Here is a 17425-nt window from a genome sequence, read left to right on the forward strand (position 1 = left end):
GCACCAAAAATAGTCTAAACAAATTATAGGGCACAAAATAATAATATTTAAAACTTGGCACGCCCCACTAAGCCACCATGGTTGATGTATTGTTCATTGCTTATTTCTGCTAGGAGAAGAGGGATCCGATCCTCGGGAAATTATAGCTCCAGAAGAAGGGCAGGAACCCGACCTCTCCGAAATAGATCTTTCGTGCCAGGAGAACTTCGACGAAGGCAAGTCCATTCTTCCCTTGATGCATAAATTACCTACTCTTTCTACCACTACCTAAGTCGGGAATAAGGGTTGGGTCCTTTGCATTGTGAGAAGAGAGATAGCACGCATTAAAGAATATCTTTTGGGTACAAAATGTGGGATGAGAAAAGGGTGGTCTTTTTACTAAACGATATTTTCAAAAAGTGTATGATGAAGAGTATTCACCCTTATCACCTTTTGAGTGGGATAATCAGGGACTCCCTGGTTTAGGGGAGGGCCTCAGGTGTTGGCTCAGCCGGGTTAGGTGTGAGCAGAAGGATTGTCCCCTCATATAAGGATCGGTTTGTCATCCTTCACTACCTGTACTCATGACAAGTACAACCACTCGAGACTGTATGGGCAGTCACTCGATCCAAACTCATACGGTCCAAACCCCAGGGTTATGATGGCTGGGGAGCACCGGGAGGATAAGGAGGGGGAATGTTTTGTCCGATTTGGACATGGCGGTGGCCTGACTCCTTCTGGTATAACCGTTAAGGTAAGGACGTGCGAGGAAAGAAAGAGATTCGGATTCGGGTCTCATTGGCCATGAGACCGCAGAGCCGGACTAGTGGGTAAAGTGTACCCCTCTGCGCAGAGTTCAAACCTATTCGAATAGTCTATATCCACTGGTATGGACGAGTCTGGTGTGGTATGACAATTAGTGTTTATGACCTCCGCAAACAGGGAAATGTGTGAGTGGGTGTTTTTGGAAAAGAAAACAATGCCACGGGAGCAGGAAGCTCAGTGGTGGTTGAGTGTGAAAATGTGCTACTTCTTCCTTTGGGGAAAACCATCAAAGTATTGCCTTTTTCTGAAAAAGAAGAGTGACTTCAGCTCCACCATATAAAGCATGTATTACATAGGTCCCTCTCTCTTTACGGGCGGGATGGGCTTGCGGAATACCTAGTGTATTCACCCAGATTTATTTATGTTTTTCAGCAGCTGAAGACTTCTTCTGCTATGCTCGACTAGAAGGGGTTGTGTCTGCACCCAATCTGCCTGTGGCTTGGGCTAGTTGAGCTTCCACTGTGCTTTGTGTTTCGGGCTCGCTAGAGCTTGTACTCGGGTATTGTAATAACTTTTATTCGGACTCTGTACTATTTGAAGTAAGGAATGTGGTTACTAGCCTCCTGGGACTAGTAATTGTATCACATTTGAGTTCCAAAGGATCGGGACGCTTCAACGTGCCCCTAGTCTAGGATATGATTGGCCATCTTCCATAGATGATGGGCACCGGACCGGTCCAGTGACGTCAGCTAGCCATTAGTTGTCCGCACGCTGTTGGAGAGACCGTTGGAGGCGGTCCAGTGGCACACTGAACTAAGTATTGTCCATGGTCTGATGATTTTTAAAGAAAACCAAAGTACCAAACACGTAGTAAAAAGTATATGCAACATAGTTGAACACTTAAACCTTGCATCCTTAACCTTTTTCATCGGTTTACCCATTTTGGCCTGTTTGATGTCGACGTTGGACTCCAAACCATCAAGTCAACTTGACTTGATCTAGATTGTCATCTACAAGCTCCAACACCATGCAATGGTCACATAGAACATATCCAAACACATAAACAACACAAACTAAAGGTCAAAGTGAACTTAGCTCTTTTGGGTTGCTTCCTGGTTCTGGCTTTGACAATACTCCTTTTAGTGACCTTGTTCACTTCTTGAGCTTGATCTTGGGCCTTATGACTTACACCACACAACCATAGGTATTACCTCATTGGTTGTAAGTCACGTCCTTAAGTCGTGATCCTCTATGCACCATAGCTCTTCTCAACTCGATCAACCTTGACTATGCAAGTCTTCTTCTTCACCCTAGCTTTGGGTACCTCATCCTTCTTGACCTTCTCTCATGCACTCGGTACCTCAAAGTTCTTATTGCCTCCATCCTTGGCTTGACTAGCTGTCTCCAAGTTATGCACACCGAGTCTCACTCAAGCAGTGTCGATCCTTCACTTAGCTTGTGATGTCCATTGTCCATAGTCATCTCAGCCTTTGGACCATCAATCTTGAACACTTGTGTTGAACCCTATAAGTTTTGCACTAAGCACATGTTCAATACTTAGCAACACATATCGGTCTTTTAATTTGGTTGTCATCCAAACAGAGAGCACCTAGAGGGGGGGTGAATAGGTGATCCTGTAAAAACTTGAAACTTAATCCACAAAACTTGATTATGAGTTAGCACAATTAAGCCAAGTGGCTAGATAGGAGAACTTGCACAACACGATAACCACAAAGAGATCAACACAGAGATGGCACAGTGGTTTATCCCGTGGTTCGGCCAAGTCCAACACTTGCCTACTCCACGTTGTGGCGTCCCAACGGACGAGGGTTGCAATCAACCCCTCTCAAGCGGTCCAAAGACCACTTGAATACCACGGTGTTTTGCTTTGCTTTACTATATCCCGTTTGCGAGGAATCTCCACAACTTGGAGCCTCTCGCCCTTACACTTTGAAGTTCACAAAGAAGCACGGAGTAAGGGAGGGATGAGCAACACACACAAGACACGAAATCAGAGTACCAACACGCACACAAGTCACAACAAGAGCTCACAACACAACCCGGCGAGTTCACAACTCAAATGGAGCTCTAGTTGCTATCATAAAGAATCAAATGCGCGGAATCGAAATCTTGGTGCTTAGGAATGCTTAGAGAATGCTTGGTGTACTCCTCCATGCGCCTAGGTGTCCCTTTTATAGCCCCAAGGCAGCTAGGAGCCGTTGAGTGCATTCCAGGAAGGCAATTCTTGCCTTCTATCGCCTGGCGCACCGGACAGTCCGGTGCACCACCGGACACTGTCCGGTGCGGATCTCCTTCCTTATTTGGCGAAGCCGACCGTTGGCGCTTTGGAGCCGTTGGCGCACCAGACACTGTCCGGTGCACACCGGACAGTCCGGTGCCCCCTTCTGACTGTTGGCTCGGCCATGTGTCTCGCGTGGATCGCGCGGCCGACCGTTGGCCCGGCCGACCATTGGCTCACTGGACAGTCCGGTGAATTATAGCCGTACGCCGTTAATCACTTCTCGAGAGCAGCAAGTTCGCCTGAGTTAGCCTGGCGCACCGGACACTGTCCGGTGCACCACCAGACAGTCTGGTGTACCCAGACAGAGCTGACTTTGGCTGAACAAAGCCATCTTTAATTTCAACTTGATTTTTCCTGTTTCCAGCACTTAGACAGAATACATTAGTCTCTAAAACAATGTACTAAATCTGAGAAACATACCTTTATACTTGATTTGTACTTTGTCCACCATTTAACACTTAGGCACTTGTGTTGGACACTAAATCACCAAAATACTTAGAAATGGCCCAAGGGCGCATTTCCCTTTCAATCTCCCCCTTTTTGGTGATTTATGCCAACACGACATAAAGCAAGTAGAACAAGTGCAAAATCACTTCAAATAAGAACTCAAACTTGTTTTGATTCAAATTTGACATATATGGATCATTCTTTGCCACCACTTGGTTTGTTTTTGCAAATCAAACTCTATTTCCTATCTCTAAGTCAAACACACAAGTTCAAACATAAAGAGAGATATTTCACGAGAAATTGATCAAGGATTCAAAAACAACCCCTTTTCCCATAATTAAGCATTCTCCCCACAAGAGACCAACTTTTGACAATAAGAGGCAAACAAGAGTATTTTGACAAACAAAAACTCTAACTCTACTTTTTTCAAAATTCTCAAGTGGTGGCTGATCCATTTCTTGCTTTGGCCTTATTTTCTCCTCCTTTGGCATCAAACACCAAAACGGGATCAATCTTGGCACTATTAACCCCATTGCCTCACCAAAATCTTCAACTAAGAGTAAAAAGGCAATAAGAGTACATGGATGAACTTGGAATAAGTTACTCTTTCATCGGAGTGCAGTGGAAGTCTTGCATGGTCCAAGTCCACCTTTTCCCTTTCAAACCTCCTTTGAGACTAAATTAAGCAAACTCAAGCACACAGTTAGTCTCAAAGGGTCAAGTTGTAGCACATCTCCCCCTAAATTTGTGCATCACTTGCAAAGGACTTGTGAGGTCCGGGGAGTGCTTGTACAACTTGAGCACCATAAATAAACAACAAAATGCATTAAGGAACATGATCAAAGGCATAAACACATGTATGCTATAAATCAATCCAGGTTCCGTGAATCTAAGATATTTAGCTCACTACGCAACTTGCAAAAGGTCTGCTCATCTAAAGGCTTGGTAAAGATATCGGCTAGCTGGTTCTCGGAGCTAACATGAAACACTTCGATATCTCCCTTTTGCTGGTGGTCTCTCAAAAAGTGATGCCGGATGTCTATGTGCTTTGTGCGACTGTGTTCAACAGGATTATCCGCCATGCGGATAGCACTCTCATTATCACATAGGAGTGGGACTTTACTCAGATTGTAGCCAAAGTCCCTGAGGGTTTGCCTCATCCAAAGTAGTTGCGCGCAACATTGTCCAACGGCAACGTACTCGGCCTCAGCGGTGGATAGGGCAATGGAAGTTTGTTTCTTGGAACTCCATGACACCAGGGACCTTCCTAAGAATTGGCACGTCCCCGATGTACTCTTCCTATCGACCTTACATCCAGCATAGTCGGAGTCTGAATATCCAATTAAGTCAAAGGTAGACCCCTTTGGATACCAGATCCCGAAGCAAGGCGTAGCGACTAAATATCTAAGAATTCGCTTCACCGCCACTAAGTGACATTCCCTTGGATCGGATTGAAATCTAGCATACATGCATACGCTAAGCATAATATCCGGTCTACTAGCACATAAATAAAGTAAAGACCCTATTATAGACCGGTATGCTTTTTGATTAACGGACTTACCTCCTTTGTTGAGGTCAGTGTGTCTGTCGGTTCCCATTGGAGTCTTTGCGGGCTTGGCGTCCTTCATCCCAAACCTCTTGATCAAGTCTTGCGTGTACTTTGTTTGGGAGATGAAGGTGCCATCCTTGAGTTGCCTCACTTGGAACCCAAGGAAATAGCTTAACTCGCCCATCATCGACATCTCAAACTTTTGAGTCATCACCCTGCTAAACTCTTCACAAGACTTTTGGTTAGTGGAACCAAATATTATGTCATTGACATAAATTTGGCACACAAAAAGATCACCATCACATGTCTTAGTAAAAAGAGTTGGATCAGCTTTCCCAACCTTGAAAGCATTAGCAATTAAAAAGTCTCTAAGGCATTCATACCATGCTCTTGGGGCTTGCTTAAGTCCATAGAGCGCCTTAGAGAGCTTACACACGTGGTCGGGGTACCGTTCATCCTCGAAGCCAGGGGGTTGCTCCATGTACACCTCCTCCTTGATTGGCCCATTGAGGAAAGCGCTCTTCACATCCATTTGGAACAACCTAAAAGAATGGTGAGCGGCATATGCTAGCAAAATACGAATGGACTCTAGCCTAGCCACAGGAGCAAAAGTCTCCTCAAAGTCCAAACTTGCGACTTGGGCATAACCTTTTGCCACAAGTCGTGCCTTGTTCCTTGTCACCACCCCGTGCTCGTCTTGTTTGTTGCGGAACACCCACTTGGTTCCCACAACATTTTGCTTGGGACGAGGCACCAGTGTCCAAACTTCATTTCTCTTGAAGTTGTTGAGCTCCTCCTGCATGGCCAACACCCAGTTCGGATCTAGCAAGGCCTCCTCTACCCTGAAAGGCTCAATAGAAGAGACAAAGGAGTAATGCTCACAAAAATTAACTAATCGAGACCGAGTAGTTACTCCCTTGCTAATGTCACCCAAAATCTGTTCGACAGGATGATCCCTTTGAATCATCGCTCGAACTTGGGTTGGAGGTGCCGGTTGCGCTTCTTCCTCCATTACACGTATAGGTGTACATTTGTGTTGTGCCTAATAGGCCGGCCCAAAGCACACAATTTCTGGCACGGCCCATATCTGGCACGGCCCAACCTAATTGTGGGCCTGGGCCGGCACGGCCCACATTGTGGGCCGTGCCTGGGCCTCAAGTCAAGCCCACGGGCCGGCCTGGCACGGCCCATTTAACTAAGGCACACCGAGGCCCACTAAATATAGACTCAGTATTTAACTAAGGTCCGTCAAAGCCCACATGACTAGCATAACTTGGAGAATCTAGAGCTTCATTAAGCTATCGAGAACCAATACCTAGATATGGATAGTGAATAGTGATGATGATCATTGTATATGTATTCTGTATGGATGTATAGTACTCAATTAAACACTAAACAGAGAACTGAATATTATTTGTGAGCTAGTTGTAATATTTTTTTCTTTCTGACCAAAGGTTTATAATGTGCATCCACAAAACATCTTAGTTTTATTTTGGTCATATATATATTATACTTTTTGTTGATGTATTACTGTTGTATGTATATGGGCTGGTCTGGCACATTAAGGTATTTTGGGCTATTTGGGCCGGCCTGGCACACATAACTAATTGTGGGCCGTGACGTGGGCCGATGACTGGGCACACGTGCTGGCACGGCACGGCCCATAATTAGATATGTGCTTTTGTGGGCCGTGCCTTTGTGGGTCGTGCTTTTGTGGGCCTGTGCCGTGCCGGGCCAGGCCGGCCCACATGTACATGTATAATTACACGATCATCTTGTGCTCCCCCTTGATCACACGCCTCCTCTTGATGAACCTGTTCATCGTCTTGAGTTGGGGGATGCACCATTGTTGAGGAAGAAGGTTGATCTTGCTCATTTTGTTCTTGTGGCCGCACATCTCCAATCGCCATGGTGCGTATTGCGGCCGTTGGAACGTCTTCTTCATCTACATCATCAAGATCAACAACTTGCTCTCTTGGAGAGCCATTAGTCTCATCAAATACAACGTCGCTAGAGACTTTAACCAAACCTGATGATTTGTTGAAGATCCTATACGCCTTTGTATTTGAGTCATAACCTAACAAAAACCCTTCTACGACTTTGGGAGCAAATTTGGAATTCATACCCTTCTTCACTAGAATGTAGCATTTACTCCCAAAAACTCGGAAATACGAAACATTGGGTTTGTTACCGGTTAGTAGCTCATACGAAGTCTTCTTGAGGAGGCGATGAAGGTAGACCCGGTTGATGGTGTGACAAGACGTGTTCACGGCTTCCGACCAAAAGCGCTCGGGGGTCTTGAACTCTCCAAGCATCGTCCTCGTCATGTCTTTAAGCGTCCTGTTCTTCCTCTCTACTACACCATTTTGCTGTGGTGTGTAAGGAGCGGAGAACTCATGCTTGATTCCTTCCTCCTCAAGATACTCCTCCACTTGAAGGTTCTTGAACTCGGACCCATTGTCGCTCCTTATCTTTTTCACCTTGAGCTCAAACTCGTTTTGAGCTCTCCTTAAGAAGTGCTTGAGGTCCCTTGGGTTTCAGATTTATCCTACAAAAAGAATACCCAAGTGAAGCGGGAAAAATCATCAACTATAACAAGACCATACTTACTTCCTCCTATGCTTAAATAGGTGACGGGTCCGAAGAGGTCCATATGAAGTAACTCTAGGGGTCTTGATGTTGTCATCACATTTTTGGCATGATGAGAGCTTCCCACCTGTTTCCCTGCTTGACAAGCTGCACAAGGTCTATCTTTTTCGAAAGTAACATTAGTTAGACCTATTGATAGTCGCCTAGAGGGGGGGTGAATAGGGCGAAACTGAAATTTACAAAATTAATCACAACTACAAGCCGGGTTAGCGTTAGAAATAATAACGAGTCCGAGAGAGAGGGCGCAAAACAAATCGCAAGCAAATGAAGAGTGTGACACGCGGATTTGTTTTACCGAGGTTCGGTTTTCGCAAACCTACTCCCCGTTGAGGAGGCCACAAAGGCCGGGTCTCTTTCAACCCTTACCTTCTCTCAAACGGTCCCTCCGACCGAGTGAGCTTCTCTTCTCAAATCAAAACCGGGAACAAAACTTCCCCGCAAGGTCCACCACACAATTGGTGCCTCTTGCCTTGATTACAATGGAGTTTTGAACACAAGAACAAGTGAGAAAGAAAAGAAGCAATCCAAGCGCAAGAGCTCAAAAGAACACGACAAATCTCTCTCGCTAATCACTAAAGCCTTGAGTGGAATTGGAGAGGATTTGATCTCTTTGGTGTGTCTAAAATTGAATGCCTAGCTCTTGTAAGTAGTTGAGAAGTGGAAAACTTGGATGCAATGAATGGTGGGTGGTTGGGGGTATTTATAGCCCCAACCACCAAACTAGCCGTTTGGTGGGGCTGACTGTCGTATGGTGCACCGGACAGTCCGGTGCACACCGGACATGTCCGGTGCGCCAGCCACGTCACCAGAGCCGTTGGGTTCCGACCGTTGGAGCTCTGACTTCTGGGCCCGCCTGGATGTCCGGTGGCGCACCGGACATGTACTGTAGAGTGTCCGGTGCGCCAGTATGGGCGTGTCTGACGCCTGCGCGCTCTGGCGCGCATTAATTGCTGTTGCAGGCGACCGTTGGCGCGAAGTAGCCGTTGCCCCGCAGTTACACCGGACACCGGACTGTCCGGTGAATTATAGCGGAGCAGCCGCTGTGAATTCCCGAGGCTGCCAAGTTCCAGAGCCGCGTCCTCTTGGAGCACCGGACACTGTCCGGTGTACACCGGACAGTCCGGTGAATTATAGCGCGCCGGCTCTGCAAAAATTCCCGAGGCTGAGGAGTTCTGCGCGAAGTCCCCTGGTGCACCGGACACTGTCCGGTGCGCCAGACCAGGGAGGCTTTCGGGATGCCTTTAGCTCTCTATTTTGAACCCAACTTTGGTCTTTTTAATTGGCTTGTGGTGAACCTTTGACACCTGAATAACTTATACACTGGAGCAAACTAGTTAGTCCAATTATTTGTGTTGGGCAATTCAACCACCAAAATTATTTAGGAACTAGGTGTAAGCCTAATTCCCTTTCAATCTCCCCCTTTTTGGTGATTGATGCCAACACAAACCAAAGCAAATATAGAAGTGCATAATTGAACTAGTTTGCATAATGTAAGTGCAAAGGTTGCTTGGAATTGAGCCAATATAAATACTTACAAGATATGCATGGATTGTTTCTTTGATTTTAACATTTTGGACCATGCTTGCACCACATGTTTTGTTTTTAGCAAATTCTTTTGAAAATCCTTTTCAAAGTTCTTTTGCAAATAGTCAAAGGTAAATGAATAAGATTTTGCAAATCATTTTCAAGATTTGAAATTTTCTCCCCCTGTTTCAAATGCTTTTCCTTTGACTAAACAAAACTCCCCCTTAATGAAATCCTCCTCTTAGTGTTCAAGAGGGTTTTGATATTAATTTTGAAGAGGGTATACCAATTTGAAATTACTCTTTGAAAAGCTAAAATTTTTAAAAATTGGTGGTGGTGCGGTCCTTTTGCTTTGGGCTCATACATTCTCCCCCTTTGGCATGAATCGCCAAAAACGGAATCATTAGAGCCCTAGAAGTACTTTCTTCCCCTTTGGTCATAAATAAATGAGTAAAGATTGTACCAAAGACGAAGTCCTTTTGCTTTGAACTTTCCCCAAAAAGATGCGGAGCGACGGCGAAGTATGAGTTACGGAGTGGAAGCCTTTGTCTTTGCCGAAGACTCCAATTCCCTTTCAATACACCTATGACTTGGTTTGAAATAGACTTGAAAAACACATTAGTCATAGCATATGAAAGAGACATGATCAAAGGTATACAAATGAGCTATGTGTGCAATTTAGCAAAAGAAATTGCGCGAATCAAGAATATTGAGCTCGTGCCTAAGTTTTTTAAAAGTTTGTTCATCAAGAGGCTTGGTAAAGATATCGGCTAATTGATCTTTAGTGTTAATGTAAGAAATCTCGATATCTCCCTTTTGTTGGTGATCCCTAAGAAAATGATACCGAATGGCTATGTGTTTAGTGCGGCTATGCTCGACGGGATTATCCGCCATCTTGATTGCACTTTCATTATCACATAGCAAAGGGACTTTGGTTAATTTGTAACCGTAGTCCCGCAGGGTTTGCCTCATCCAAAGCAATTGCGCGCAACAATGGCCTGCGGCAATGTACTCGGCTTCGGCGGTGGAAAGAGCAACCGAATTTTGCTTCTTTGAAGCCCAAGACACCAAGGATCTTCCCAAGAACTGGCAAGTCCCCGATGTGCTCTTTCTATTAATCTTACACCCCGCCCAATCAGCATCCGAATAACCAATCAAATCAAATGTGGATCCCCGAGGGTACCAAAGCCCAAACTTAGGAGTATAAGCCAAATATCTCAAGATTCGTTTTACGGTCGTAAGGTGAGATTCCTTAGGGTCGGATTGGAATCTTGCACACATGCAAACGGAAAGCATAATGTCCGGTCGAGATGCACATAAATAGAGTAATGAACCTATCATCGATCGGTATGCCTTTTGATCGACGGATTTACCTCCCGTGTCGAGGTCGAGATGCCCATTGGTTCCCATGGGTGTCTTGATGGGCTTAGCATCCTTCATTCCAAACTTGGTTAGAATGTCTTGAGTATACTTCGTTTGGCTAATGAAGGTGCCTTCTTGGAGTTGCTTGACTTGGAATCCTAGAAAATACTGCAACTCCCCCATCATAGACATCTCGAACTTTTGTGTCATGATCCTACTAAATTCTTCACATGAAGATTCGTTAGTAGACCCAAATATAATATCATCAACATAAATTTGGCATACAAACAAATCATTGTCAAGAGTTTTAGTGAATAAAGTAGGATCGGCCTTGCCAACTTTGAAGCCATTAGCAATAAGGAAATCCCTAAGGCATTCATACCATGCTCTTGGGGCTTGCTTGAGCCCATAAAGCGCCTTAGAGAGCCTATAGACATGGTTAGGGTACTCACTGTCTTCAAAGCCGGGAGGTTGCTCAACATAGACCTCTTCCTTGATTGGTCCATTGAGGAAGGCACTTTTCACGTCCATTTGATAGAGCTTAAAGCCATGGTAAGTAGCATAGGCCAATAATATACGAATTGACTCAAGCCTAGCTACGGGTGCATAGGTTTCACCGAAATCCAAACCTTCGACTTGGGAGTATCCCTTGGCCACAAGCCGAGCTTTGTTCCTTGTCACCACACCATGCTCATCTTGTTTGTTGCGGAAGACCCATTTGGTTCCTACAACATTTTGATTAGGACGTGGAACTAAGTGCCATACCTCATTCCTAGTGAAGTTGTTGAGCTCCTCTTGCATTGCCACCACCCAATCCGAATCTTGGAGTGCTTCCTCTACCCTGTGTGGCTCAATAGAGGAAACAAAAGAGTAATGCTCACAAAAATGTGCAACACGAGATCTAGTAGTTACCCCCTTATGAATGTCGCCGAGGATGGTGTCGACGGGGTGATCTCGTTGGATTGCTTGGTGGACTCTTGGGTTGGCGGCCTTGGTTCTTCATCCTCCTTGTCTTGATCATTTGCATCTCCCCCTTGATCATTGCCGTCATCTTGAGGTGGCTCATCTCTTTGATCTTTTTCTTCATCATTTTGAGTCTCATCCTCATTTTGAGTTGGTGGAGACGCTTGCGTCGAGGAGGATGGTTGATCTTGTGCATTTGGAGGCTCTTCGGATTCCTTAGGACACACATCCCCAATGGACATGTTCCTTAGCGCGATGCATGGAGCCTCTTCATTACCTATTTCATCAAGATCAACTTGCTCTATTTGAGAGCCGTTAGTCTCATCAAACACAACGTCACAAGAAACTTCAACTTGTCAAGTGGACTTGTTAAAGACTCTATATGCCCTTGTGTTTGAATCATATCCTAGTAAAAAGCCTTCTACAGTCTTAGGAGCAAATTTAGATTTTCTACCTCTTTTAACAAGAATAAAACATTTGCTACCAAAGACTCTAAAATATGAAATATTGGGCTTTTTACCGGTTAGGAGTTCATAAGATGTCTTCTTGAGGATTCGGTGTAGATATAACCGGTTGATGGCGTAACAGGCGGTGTTGACCGCCTCGGCCCAAAACCGATCCGAAGTCTTGTACTCATCAAGCATGGTCCTTGCCATGTCCAATAGAGTTCGATTCTTCCTCTCCACTACACCATTTTGTTGTGGCGTGTAGGGAGAAGAGAACTCATGCTTGATGCCCTCCACCTCAAGGAAGCCTTCAGTTTGTGAGTTCTTGAACTCCGTCCCGTTGTCGCTTCTAATTTTCTTGATCCTTAAGCCGAACTCATTTTGAGCCCGTCTCAAGAATCCCTTTAAGGTCTCTTGGGTTTGAGATTTTTCCTGCAAAAAGAATACCCAAGTGAAGCGAGAATAATCATCCACGATTACAAGACAATACTTACTCCCGCCGATGCTTATGTAAGCAATCGAGCCGAATAGATCCATGTGGAGTAGTTCAAGTGGCCTTTCGGTCGTCATGATGTTCTTGTGTGGATGATGGGCTCCAACTTGCTTTCCTGCTTGGCATGCGCTACACACCCTGTCTTTCTCAAAATGAACATTGGTTAATCCTAAAATGTGCTCTCCCTTTAGAAGCTTATGAAGATTCTTCATCCCAACATGTGCTAGTCGGCGATGCCAGAGCCAACCCATGTTAGTCTTAGCAATTAAGCATGTGTCGAGTTCAGCTCTATCAAAATCTACTAAGTATAGCTGACCCTCTAGCACACCCTTAAATGCTATTGAATCATCACTTCTTCTAAAGACAGTGACACCTACATCAGTAAAGAGACAATTGTAGCCCATTTTGCATAATTGAGATACAGAAAGCAAATTGTAATCTAATAAATCTACAAGAAAAACATTGGAAATAAAATGGTCAGGTGATATAGCAATTTTACCCAATCCTTTGACCAAACCTTGATTTCCATCCCCGAATGTGATAGCTCGTTGGGGATCTTGGTTTTTCTCGTAGGAGGAGAACATTCTCTTCTCCCCAGTCATGTGGTTTGTGCACCCGCTATCGATGATCCAACTTGAGCCCCCGGATGCATAAACCTACAAAACAATTTTAGTTCTTGACTTTAGGTACCCAAACAGTTTTGGGTCCTTTGGCATTAGAAACAAGAACTTTGGGTACCCAAACACAAGTCTTGGAGCCCTTGTGTTTGCCCCCAACAAACTTGGCAACTACCTTGCCGGATTTGTTAGTTAAAACATATGATGCATCAAAATTTTTAAATGAAAAACCATGATCATTTGATGTATTAGGAGTTTTCTTCTTAGGCAACTTAGCACGGGTTGATTGCCTAGAGCTAGATGTCTCACCCTTATACATGAAAGCATGGTTAGGGCCAGAGTGAGACTTCTTAGAATGAATTCTTCTAATTTTGTCCTCGGGATAACCGGCAGGGTATAAAATGTAACCCTCGTTATCCTGAGGCATGGGAGCCTTGCCCTTAACAAAGTTAGACAATTTGTTAGGAGGGGCACTAAGTTTGACATTGTCTCCCCTTTGGAATCCAATGCCATCCTTGATGCCAGGGCGTCTCCCATTATAAAGCATACTACGAGCAAATTTAAATTTTTCATTTTCTATGTTATGCTCGGCAATTTTAGCATCTAATTTTGCTATATGATCATTTTGTTGTTTAATTAAGGCCATGTGATCATGAATAGCATTAACATCAACATCTCTACATCTAGTACAAATAGAAGTGTGCTCAACGGTAGATGTAGAGGTTTTGTAAGATTTTAATTCTACAACCTTAGCATGCAATATACCATTCTTAGTTCTAAGGTCGAAAATAGTAGCATTGCAAACATCAAAATCTTTAGCCTTAGCAAGCAATTTTTCATTCTCAATTCTAAGGCTAGTAAGAGAAGCATTCAACTCATCAATCCTAGCAAGTAAATCAACATTGTCATCTCTAGGGTTGGAAGTTGAAACATTACAAATATGAGAATCAACCTTAGCAATTAATTTGGCATTTTCATTTCTAAGGTTGGTAATAGTGTCATGGCATGTGCTTAGCTCACTAGATAATTTCTCACATTTTTCTATTTCTAGAGCATAAGCATTTTTAACCTTAACATGTTTCTTATTTTCCTTAATTAGGAAGTCCTCTTGGGAGTCTAAGAGATCATCCTTTCATGAATAGCACTAATTAATTCATTTAATTTCTCTTTTTGTTGCATGTTTAAATTGGCAAAAAGAGTGCGCAAGTTATCTTCCTCATCACTAGCATTTTCATCACTAGAGGATTCATATCTAGTGGAGGATTTAGATTTAACCTTCTTTTTGCCGTCCTTTGCCATGAGGCACTTGTGGCCGACGTTGGGGAAGAGGAGTCCCTTGGTGACGGCGATGTTGGCGGCGTCCTCGTCGTCGGAGGAGTCGGTGGAGCTCTCGTCGGAGTCCCACTCGCGACATACGTGGGCATCACCGCCCCTCTTCTTGTGGTACCTCTTCTTTTCTCTCCTCTTGTCCTTCTGGTCGTTATCCCTGTCATTGTCACTTGATAATGGACATTTGGCAATGAAGTGACCGGGCTTACCACACTTGTAGCAAACCTTCTTGGAACGGGATTTGTAATCCTTCCCCTTCCGTTGCTTGAGGATTTGGCGAAAGCTTTTGATGATTAAAGCCATCTCCTCGTTGTCGAGCTTTGAGGCGTCGATTGGTTGTCTACTTGGTGTAGACTCCTCCTTCTTCTCCTCCGTCGCCTTGAATGCCACCGGTTGTGCTTCGGATGTGGAGGGATCATCAAGCTCGTTGATCTTCTTTGAGCCTTTGATCATACATTCAAAACTCACAAAATTCCCGATAACTTCCTCGGGAGTCATTAGTGTGTATCTAGGATTACCACGAATCAATTGAACTTGAGTGGGGTTAAGGAAGATGAGTGATCTAAGAATAACCTTAACCACCTCGTGGTCATCCCATTTCTTGCTCCCAAGGTTGCGTACTTGGTTCACCAAGGTTTTGAGCCGGTTGTACATATCTTGTGGCTCCTCCCCTTGGCGAAGACGAAAGCGACCGAGCTCCCCCTCGATCGTTTCCCGCTTGGTGATCTTGGTGAGTTCATCACCCTCATGCGCGGTCTTGAGTAGATCCCAAATCTCCTTCGCATTCTTCAATCCTTGCACCTTGTTATATTCCTCTCTACTTAGAGAGGCGAGGAGTATGGTTGTGGCTTGGGAGTTGAAGTGCTCGATTTGGGCTACTTCATCTTCATCATAGTTTTCATCCCCTACGGATGGTACCTGTGCACCAAACTCAACAACATCCCATATACTTTTGTGGAGTGAGGTTAGATGAAATCGCATTAAATCACTCCACCTAGCGTAATCTTCACCATCAAAAGTTGGTGGTTTGCCTAATGGGACGGAAAGTAAAGGTGTATGTTTAGAAATGCGAGGGTAGCGTAGGGGGATCTTACTATACTTCTTACGCTCTTGGCGTTTAGAAGTGACGGACGCCGCGTCGGAGCCGGAGGTGGATGCCGATGAAGAATCGGTCTCGTAGTAGACCACCTTCCTCATCCTTTTTTTCTTGTCCCCACTCCGATGCGGCTTGTGAGAAGAGGATTTCTCCTTCTTCTCTTTGTGGTGTGAAGAAGATCTCTTCTCCTTCCCTTTGGAGGAGTCCTTCTTCTTCTCCTTCCTCTTGGTGCGGGACTTTTCCGATGAAGTGCTCCCGTGGCTTGTAGTGGGCTTTTCGCCGGTCTCCATCTCCTTCTTGGCGTGATCTCCCGACATCACTTCGAGCGGTTAGGCTCTAATGAAGCACCGGGCTACGATACCAATTGATAGTCGCCTAGAGGGGGGTGAATAGGGCGAAACTGAAATTTACAAAATTAATCACAACTACAAGCCGGGTTAGCGTTAGAAATAATAACGAGTTCGAGAGAGAGGGAGCAAAACAAATCGCAAGCAAATGAAGAGTGTGACACGCGGATTTGTTTTACCGAGGTTCGGTTTTCGCAAACCTACTCCCCGTTGAGGAGGCCACAAAGGCCGGGTCTCTTTCAACCCTTACCCTCTCTCAAACGGTCCCTCCGACCGAGTGAGCTTCTCTTCTCAAATCAAAACCGGGAACAAAGCTTCCCCGCAAGGGCCACCACACAATTGGTGCCTCTTGCCTTGATTACAATGGAGTTTTGATCACAAGAACAAGTGAGAAAGAAAAGAAGCAATCCAAGCGCAAGAGCTCAAAAGAACACGACAAATCTCTCTCGCTAATCACTAAAGCCTTGAGTGGAATTGGAGAGGATTTGATCTCTTTGGTGTGTCTAGAATTGAATGCCTAGCTCTTGTAAGTAGTTGAGAAGTGGAAAACTTGGATGCAATAAATGGTGGGTGGTTGGGGGTATTTATAGCCCCAACCACCAAACTAGCCGTTTGGTGGGGCTGACTGTCGTATGGTGCACCGGACAGTCCGGTGCACACCGGACATGTCCGGTGCGCCAGCCACGTCACCAGAGCCGTTGGGTTCCGACCGTTAGAGCTCTGACTTATGGGCCCGCCTGGATGCCCGGTGGCGCACCGGACATGTACTGTAGAGTGTCCGGTGCGCCAGTATGGGCGTGCCTGACGCCTGCGCGCTCTGGCGCGCATTAATTGCTGTTGCAGGCGACCGTTGGCGCGAAGTAGCCGTTGCCCCGCAGTTACACCGGACAGTCCGGTGTGCACCGGACATGTCCGGTGAATTATAGCGGAACAGCCGCTACGAATTCCCGAGGCTGCCAAGTTCCAGAGCCGCGTCCTCTTGGAGCACCGGACACTGTCCGGTGTACACCGGACAGTCCGGTGAATTATAGCGCGCCGGCTCTGCAAAAATTCCCGAGGATGAGGAGTTCTGCGCGAAGTCCTCTGGTGCACCGAACACTGTCCGGTGCGCCACCGGACAGTCCGGTGCGCCAGACCAGGGAGCTTTCGGGATGCCTTTAGCTCTCTATTTTGAACCCAACTTTGGTCTTTTTAATTGGCTTGTGGTGAACCTTTGACACCTGAATAACTTATACACTGGAGCAAACTAGTTAGTCCAATTATTTGTGTTGGGCAATTCAACCACCAAAATTATTTAGGAACTAGGTGTAAGCCTAATTCCCTTTCACCTATTACGTGTTCTCCCTTTAGAAGCTTGCGAAGGTTCTTCATCCCCACATGTGCTAAGCGGCGATGCCACAGCCAGCCCATGCTAGTCTTAGCAATTAAGCATGCATCTAGACCGGCCTCCTCTTTTGCAAAATCAACTAAATAGAGTTTGCCGTCTAATACACCCTTAAAAGCTAGTGAACCATCACTTCTTCTAAAGACAGACACATCTACATTTGTGAATAGACA

This window comes from Zea mays, chromosome 10 (genome assembly GCF_902167145.1).
Source record: "Zea mays cultivar B73 chromosome 10, Zm-B73-REFERENCE-NAM-5.0, whole genome shotgun sequence".
NCBI classification, from domain to species: domain Eukaryota; kingdom Viridiplantae; phylum Streptophyta; class Magnoliopsida; order Poales; family Poaceae; genus Zea; species Zea mays.